Below are 5737 nucleotides of genomic sequence, written 5' to 3'. Positions count from 1 at the left end.
TCTGTGGTGCTCCCAGCTCTGCCCCTCCCTCCCCCTCCCACATCCCCTCCCAGGTGAACCTTGGATGGCCCTTCCCATCCTCCACCCTCCTCGGCTCCCATGGCAGGTAGGGCGGGTGGGGGTCATGCGGGGAATCTGAGGGCCTCGAGGAAATGCCGCTTGAAGAGCCAGAGACAGTGTCTGTCTGCCCGTCTCCCAGGATGAACCGATTAACACAGAGGCCTCATGAGGGCGTGTTTAAAACAGGTCCCTTCCCCCACACACACACACTCCCGCCGGGGCACCCGGACAGCCTTCCTGTCAGCAGGGGCAGCTGGCCCACCATCGCCCCAAAGCCCCGCTCCCGGGCCCCTTGCTCAGGATCTGCCAGGTAATTCCACGGTGGGTGTGGGTGGGGACTAAGCTTTGGCACCTGGAGATGGCAGTGAGCAAAGCAAACGGGGTGCCTGCTTTCACAGAGTTCACGCCAGAGGGAGAGCAGGCGTGCGAGGGAGAAACTGTCGTATAAACAGTGTGTAATCAAAACAACATGATTACCATTAAGGACAGAATGGGGCTGGGGGCACCAAGAAAGGTTTCCATAGAAGTGATGCCTGAGCTGAGGGCTGCAGGTTAGATAGGAGCTGACTAAGAGAAGTGCAAGGGGAGCAGGTGGTGGAGAGTTCTCTAGACCAGGGTCACCAACCTTTCGGACCTCACGGGCCACCAGTGGCCCATGGACCACCGGTTGGCGACCGCTGCTCTAGACGGAGGGCCAGCATGTACACAGTCCCTGTGTGAGACAGCACCAGACCAGCTGTCCCGCCGGCCAGCATGGAAGAATAAGGAACACGGCAGGAGGTGCAAGATGAGCAAGGGCAGGGAGCGAGGCTGCATGAGCCTGTAGGCAGGGCTGGAGTGACCAAAGCCATGCGAGGAGGCTGTGCAGGGGAAGGCAGAGGGACATGAGTAGTTTCACATTCAGGAGCAATCACAGCGCCTGCGGGCTGGAGAAAGATGGGTAAGGAGAGGGCCACTCAGAAGGCAGGAGACCAACCATCACCGCGGAGCTAGCACGCCACACGGAGCAGGAGAACGTGGAGATGAAAGGAGGATAGACGCAAGGGGTATTTAGGAGGGAAAGCCAGCAACACGTGCAGCCTGATAAGCGAATTCTCATGGAAATATAAAGGACTGGCACGCCCCCTCTCCAACCATGGGCTTCTGTGCATGCTGCTCCTTGTAGACCCCGCACACCTGGCCGGTCAGCCCCTGCGCAGGTAATCCCAGTGCGGGAAGGGTCACTGCTGGGGAAGTTCTACAGGTGGAGCATCTTCCTCGTGGCCAGCTGAGCTCCGCCCACCTCCTGGGCCTGATGCTGGGCTCAGCTGTGGCGGAGGATGCCTGTGCCTTCTCTCCACCCCTCCCAGCTCCCAAGCCCAGGTCTACATGTGGAAAGGTTGCCGGTGGGAGTGGAGACCTAGTGGTGTGGTCAGGAAAGCATTCCCGGAGAGCCGCAAGGAAGGCTAAGGGCTGGTGATAAGGTTTAGCTGTGGCGCCAGATGCAAAGACAAAGGAGTTCGTTCCCCTGAGTCCCCAGTGTCCCAGTGCCAACCCCCCGCCATAGAAAAAGTCCCATCTTCTTCATCAGGCCCAGAAACAGGACCAGTGTCCAGACACTGCACCAGGTTCAGTCCATGCTCCTGTCCCCTCCGGCTGGCTTAGTCTGCTCCGGGCGGGCGCTGTCTCAGACCCCAGGCGCTGCTGGGGCCACATGGCTGCTACAGAGAGAACGCCCGATGAGTGATGGACGGTGAACAGGGCCAGGCCTGTTACTCAGGGAGAGAAGGGAGCCCATGGTTAAGCTGATTACGTCATCTCAGGCTTGAGTCCTGACAGGCACTTTTTCAAGCTTCCATGGGCTTCTGTTGGGTCCACCCCCCCAACCAATCTATTTCCTAGACCTTTCCGGGTTGTGTCTCTTAGCCAATCGAATCCTTTTTCCAAGGCTAGACCAACAGGCCTCTGTGTCACCATCTTGGCTCCTACTGCGCATGTGCCTACCTGCCCCTTTATTGTTCTTTCCCTTCCCCGGGACCTGCAGGGAATGGGCCGATGGGTCCCTGGAGTGTGTCCCATGAGAGCTGCAGCTGCTGGGGAAGCAAGCAGGCTCATGCTCCCCACTTGATTCTGTTTAATAATGTCTGGATCCGTTTGCTCCCCCTCTTTATTAATCACTAGCTAACTACCTACACCCCACAGAAAGAGCATAGGCTTTGGGGTCCCCTTACTAATGGGTGGCTGTGGGCAGACCACTTAATTGCCCAAGCCTCCGTTTCCTCCTAGGGAAGACTGGAGGAGCAGGCAGCTTGACATTCAACAAGGGCTTGCTCCCCAACATTGCTCCCCTGGCTTGATTGCTGGACCCTGAGTGTCAGTCACCTCACCCTTAAGAAATACAGTGGAGTCTCATTTCTCGAACGTCTCCCATCTCGAACACTTCACTTCTCAACCTGACAACCCTTTCATGTTGTATGATCAGTCACCATCTCTGTGACAAACAAAGGAGAGAATTCACAAAAACGAGGCAGTCACCACTGTTACAATCTCAGGATACTGTGCTGTGAATATTTTCGTGTTTTTTTGCTTTTGTTGCTGCTTATAATTATTGTAAATTTTTCATTTTTTACTGTACATTTCCTTTCTTTTTTGTTAAATTTTCATTTACATTTCATGTCCTTTTTGTTTTTAAAGTGTTTATAGATTAACAGTACAATAGACATGTCCTGTATGCAAGCAAGGTTAAAACAGGGAATCATTTGGGGGTCTGGAACAGATTAATTCAATTTACATTATTTCTAATGGGAATAAATGATTCGGTTTTCGAACAGCCTTCTGGAACAAATTAAGTTCAAGAAACGAGGTTCTACTGTATCTCCAGAGTCTTCAAGTAAATGGGCAATTTTCCTACTGGTTGGGGCACGTTCTTCCCTGGCCCTGCCCAGCATGAGCAGCTCTTAGAAGCAGGACCCAGGGGAAGTGCAGGGGAGTGGGAGGAGGGCAGCCTGCACGGGCAGGCCAGGCGCCCTGGTCCCGGTGGACAGACCTCCCGCATGGCCCCATCCCCACAGGTGATGAGGAAGATGACTCCCAGGAGAGCAGCACCTGCTCCCGGCCACACTGAAAGTAGAGGGGAGTTCCGGAGCTTTGCCGCCCCAAATGTGCCTTTTGGGATATTGATTAAGAAGCAAAAGGCTCAGAAAGGACCTTTGACACCCACCCCCCCCCCCCACCACCACCACCCCCAAGCCTCCCTCATTTGGGTTTGTCCAATGTTTCCTCGTAACTCAATTCCCATTAAACGTTTTTGGCAGGCATTCGTGGAGGTGGCATGTTCTCATAATGTTGATTTGCTTCATTTCTGGTGAGGCTAACTGTGATCATTGGTCACGGCAGCATCTGCAGGTTTCTCCGGTGCAAAGTTGCTGTTTTTCCTGTGTAATTAGTAAGTTATTTGTGGGAGACGTTTTGAAAGTGTGTAAATGGCAGTTGTACCATCACTCCAGCTGCCACTGCTGCCTCTTACCTGCGTCAGGGGGCCTCCGGAGTGGGAGGGGTGGCCGGCCAACTCCATCACTCCTCCCTTTATGAGCTGATTTCTACTCTAGTTGATTTTCTCTTCTTCTCCCCTTTAATGATTTATTACCAGTAGGGACTCACAGATTCTTATTTCTTTCATGTCGGATACTCCATTGCTACTGTTCTTTGTGTTGGTGCTGAAATTGCCGTAGATGTGACCAGTCGGCACCTGCTGGCTCGGCTCCCTCGATGTGCCCCCATCGTTCTTCACACTCTCCCTCCCGCACACACATCCCAGGCTCATCTCGCATTTCCCTCGTCCCAGCCATCCCATATGACAGCCCATTTCTCCAAGGCTCCCTGGCTCCTCTAGTGGACAGTGGCACTCAGAGACCAAGGTCAGAGGACAGGTGTAGTCATGTTACCGGGCAGAGTCCACGTGCCTGACGCTCCAAAAGGCCAACACGCAAATGACAGCATTTGGAGTGAGGAGAGGGTTATCGATCCAGAAAGCACCAGCCTACAAAATGGGAGTCCATCTCCCTAAAGTACAGCGTTCAGTCTTCTTTCATGTCAAGGGAAGGAGAAATGGGAGGGGCAAGGGGTGACCTCAGATGTCAGGGCACCAGCAGGGGTCGAGGAAGTCCGTGAAACCTCCTTGTTCCCAGTCCCTTGTCCCCAATTGATTGGAGTCTGGTCCCCGGGCTCCTGTAAGTCTTTGCTAAACAATTATTATTTTTGTACACATTTCCCCCATCTCCTCTGGAGAGGTACCTTCCAGCACGGAGCTTTTCTGGAAAAGCTCAAGCCACAAGCGGAGTTCCTCTAATGCCCAGCCTGTCTGCATGCAAGACCACAGCAGGCGTGAGCAAGATGGAGTCAGAGAGGCCCAGCGCTTCACTCCGCTGTGCCACTGACACAGGGCGGGGGGGGGGGGGGGGGGGGGGGGGGGGGGGGCCTGGTCCCGCGCCGGAGGCGGAGCTTCCAGCTGTGCATCCGCCCCCAGCGCTGTGCTGCCGCGCAGGCTCCTCTCTCAGGAGGACTCCCAGACCGCAGGCAGCCCCATCCGGGAAACCACCGCAGTGTGTCCATGGCCATGGCTTCCGCTCTGAGCCCTGTTCATGGCGAGCATTTCCCGGCTCTCATCTCTCTTCTTTGCTCCTCTTTCAATACAGGTTATTCTGTTGTTTTAGCCAGCCCACCCTCCCATCCCAAAGGTAGCCAAAGCTATGCTCACAGCTCCTCCTGGCCTGGCTGTGGCCAAGGAGAGGTCCTTAAGGGAGGTCGGGTCATAGGGAAACAGATTCCTGTTTCCTGGCCAGACCTACTGTGCGCAGTGTGGAGGGAGAGGAGAGGATGAGTAGTTGAATGCTCAGCACCAACTCCACGGTGGGCATAGCAGCTTCCCATCTTAGGGATATAGACTGGAATCTCCAAAAATCAAGGCTTGTCCTAAAGTTGCCTTTGGGGTTTTTATTTTTAGCTGGTTATTAGAAAACAAAAGACTCAGAAAGAACCTTGACCTTCCTCCTTTCCTGCGTAAGAGACTCAGATGGAAAAACCTGCTTCAGGAAGGAGCCTCGGCATAATCGCCTCAGCATTGGACAGGGAGGCCCCGGCCTGCTGACCAGGCCTCCGGCGTCCCATGTTTCTGGGTGGCCGAGCAAAAAATCCACCTGCCATGTGTATTCTGCTTTTCCTCGATTACTTTAAACCACTCGTTTTCACTTTTAAAATCCAAGACCCTGTTCTCCCCTTTTCTCCTTAGTCCAAAATGACATATATGCCCAATTTTGCTTCACTGTCTTTGGAATTTTCGTGCTTGTGTGAATTCCCTGTGCACATATAATAAACTTCGACTTTCTCCTATTAGCCTGTCTCTGTTAATTTGATTATTAGCCCAGCTAAAACAACTTAGAAGGTGGGAGGAAAAGTTTGTTTTTTTAATCCCCACAAGGGACGTGTGTGTGTGTGTGTGTGTGTGTGTGAGAGAGAGAGAGAGAGAGAGAGAGAGAGAGAGAGAGAGATCCAGGAGTGAGGCACTTAGAAGACGATCTTCTGGGTAGCCTTCATGGACTTGCAAATCTCTCCAGGACCAGCTCGCCAGAGCTCCAGCCCCACGGTATTACTCCTGACCTGCTCTGTCCAATACATGGCCACTAGCCCAGTGTGGCTGTTT

This window comes from Myotis nattereri (assembly GCF_964212035.1).
Source record: "Myotis nattereri genome assembly, chromosome: 7".
Classification (NCBI taxonomy): domain Eukaryota; kingdom Metazoa; phylum Chordata; class Mammalia; order Chiroptera; family Vespertilionidae; genus Myotis; species Myotis nattereri.
This window is presented reverse-complemented; position numbering follows the sequence as displayed.